The sequence below is a fragment of the Nanorana parkeri genome, unplaced genomic scaffold (genome assembly GCF_000935625.1).
Source record: "Nanorana parkeri isolate BGI_ZX_2015 unplaced genomic scaffold, ASM93562v1 scaffold81, whole genome shotgun sequence".
NCBI lineage: Eukaryota > Metazoa > Chordata > Amphibia > Anura > Dicroglossidae > Nanorana > Nanorana parkeri.
Window position 1 is genome coordinate 286,124 of NW_017306349.1, and position 2,673 is coordinate 288,796.

General features: G+C 51.7%; 1 protein-coding gene across 1 annotated transcript in view; it reads right to left on the reverse strand.

The window, feature by feature from the left end:
• LOC108805039 (rho GTPase-activating protein 6-like) overlaps window positions 1–2,673 on the reverse strand; it is a 33,267-nt gene that overhangs the window by 24,416 nt on the left and 6,178 nt on the right. The gene's annotated exons all lie outside the window — the stretch shown is intronic.

Here is a 2,673-nt window from a genome sequence, read left to right on the forward strand (position 1 = left end):
CCCGGTCTATTTCAAATTGCAAAAGCCAATGGCAGGCTGGCTATTGCACCCACCCAATTAGAAGAGGATCGGAACAGAGAGACAACTTTTTCTCTCAGGTCGGCTCCTCTGCTCAGTGGGTGGGGTTTCAATAGCCAGTTTGCTATTGGCTATTTCAAATTAAAATAGCCAATAGCAGTCTGGCTATTGCTCCCGGCTGCTTACACCTACCCGTCACCTCCAGAAGCTAGCCCGCAGTAAAATGGAGCCGCGTGGGGGAGGGATTAGTGGTTGCGCCATGGGAGGGGAGCTGGGGGAGTGGGAGGTGCAAGTAGCTGGTCTTGCCTAGTCTAGCACCGGCCCTGTGAAGAGCTATTGTACTTTGGCCAACCTCATTATCTGCCTGTTGTGGGCTACCAGCCAAAAAAGGGATCCAACAAAAAGAGTGGCCAGTGGAAGCACTACGTGCCCCCCAGGACTGTTGGTCCTTTCCCGTGAAGTATACTTCAAAAGAACGAGCTTCTCTATCTGGGACTGGGAGCTGCCTGTTGTCAAGGTGACCCACTCCACACGATGAGCATCTCAGGCAATTTCCTCAAATTCTTAATAGGTTATTGTAAAAGCCTCCATTGTATAAACATCCAAAAAGCAAAGGACTGCTGCTGGGTGCTGTCATCTTGGAGGCGATATCAGCAGCCCCAAAAGACTCTATGGTATTCTCCAGCTGCTAGTTAAAAGTTTATGTATGGAGGTAAGGGGGTGAAGGAGCTGAGCCAGCACAGATGCTAATTAGACACTGGCAGAAGAGGAATGGGCTAGGAACGAGGGGGCTGTGCTAGGACATTGACTCTACCACATACTGAGCGCAGAGGAGCGGACTTGAGAGAGAAAGTTGTCTCTCAGTTCCGCTCCTCTACTCAGTGGGTGGGTTCCAATAGCCAGCATGCCATTTGCTTTTGCAATTTGAAATAGACGGGGAGGGCACCGTGGGAGTGGACGAGGCTACACCCTAGGCAGCAGCGTGCCCTTAGGCGGCTGCCTAATTTGCCTAGTGGCAGCACCGGCCCTGGCTCTTCATAACTTACCAGTCATTTTTCAAGGCCGCACCCTAGGCATCAGTGCGCTCTAGGCGGCTGCCTAGTTTGCCTAGCGGCAGCACCGGCCCTGGGTCCGATACATGAAAATCGGGAAATTTAAAATCATGCAAAATCCCGATCTCTACTAAATTAGAATCTGGGAAACCCCATTATAAAAGGAACTGGAACGTCGGCACGCTCCATAGGAAGTGAAGGGGGCCGTATCCATCACCATGGTAGATATTTGTGCCCCCACGGGCACTGGGTTCGCCTTCCTGTATCTGCTCTGCATCCTGGGATATCTGACATGGATATTCAATGTTGAGGGTTAAAAAGTGCTTTAGATAAGCGGCATTCCCCTTTAAGGTCAGTTTTCGTTTACTGACGGCCTTGAAATGAGCCACAAAATGCGGAGTCATCGCCCGTCGTATCATCGCACTCCAGCTTCCTCCTCCATTCCGTCAGCTCTGCAAAACCAGATACATCGTATCTCCTTCGCTGTGCGCCACTTATGCTGCCCGACACGTCAAATTATGAGAATCACCATAAAAAAAAGGTCAAATGTGACACGTGAAAAATGAGTCTACATCTCATTTAATATGAAGTGACCGGTGCTCTTTATATTCACAGGTGATACGTATACAGGCGCGGGTTTTACCTGCCAAAGGATTTTGTCCGTCCAGTTCTAGGACCGACGTCCATTTCTAGGATCTGCTATGCTATGTGGCTATGCTCAGCCTTCGCCGCGCGCTCCCGTCCGAAAATCCGAAAACTGCTCGGGCGGCCCGCAAAGTCTCGGGGCGGGCGCATGCGCAGTTCGGATTTTCGGCTGTGAAGCGAGGAGAGGCGCAAGGTAAGTCTATGGACGGCGTGCACCCGCATGCAGACACCGTGGGACAGGAAGTGCCAGCAAGGACAGAGGAGTCAGCGCTGGATCAGAGAGCCGCCGCACCGCTGGACAGATGAAAACATCAGGAAAGAATAAGAAGGAGATCGGATTAAGAGACATCATTTAAGGTAAGTGCTTTAAAAGGAGAACTATGGGGTTAAGTCTTTTCCCCATAGTTCTCCTTAGGGTAACGGGAGGACACAAACTAGCGTCCTCCCATCACCCTAGGCTCAGTATACAGCGAGGTACAGCTCGCGGTATACTGAGACGCAGCAGCTGAAGCGGATCCCGACAATTGTGCCGGGATCCGCCCAGCTGCGTGACTGACAGCTGGCTCTGCCTATCTAGAGGCAGAGCCAGCTGTACCCGCCCCCTCCCCCGTCCGTTCCGCCAGTCAACGCTGGCAGATCGGAGCGGGGAGGGGGGAATCCAGCCCCTCCCCTGTCACGGCTCTCGAGAGGTGAGCGAACGCTGGTATATGTTCGCTCACCTCCCGATCTACTGAGCCGACCTGTGACAGTCTCATTGTCACAGGTCGGCTAGAACTATTAGGTGAATGAAAATCCCTCACCTCATAGTTCTACTTTAAAGAACATTGGGGGGGGGGAAATGGACTTTGTCACTTTAAGGAAACTACATACAGCGATACCAAACATAGATCTCGAGGTCTACGCTGTGGAAGTTTGATCTTAAAGCGACCCAAGAGTCCTTCTATCTGACAGCACAGCC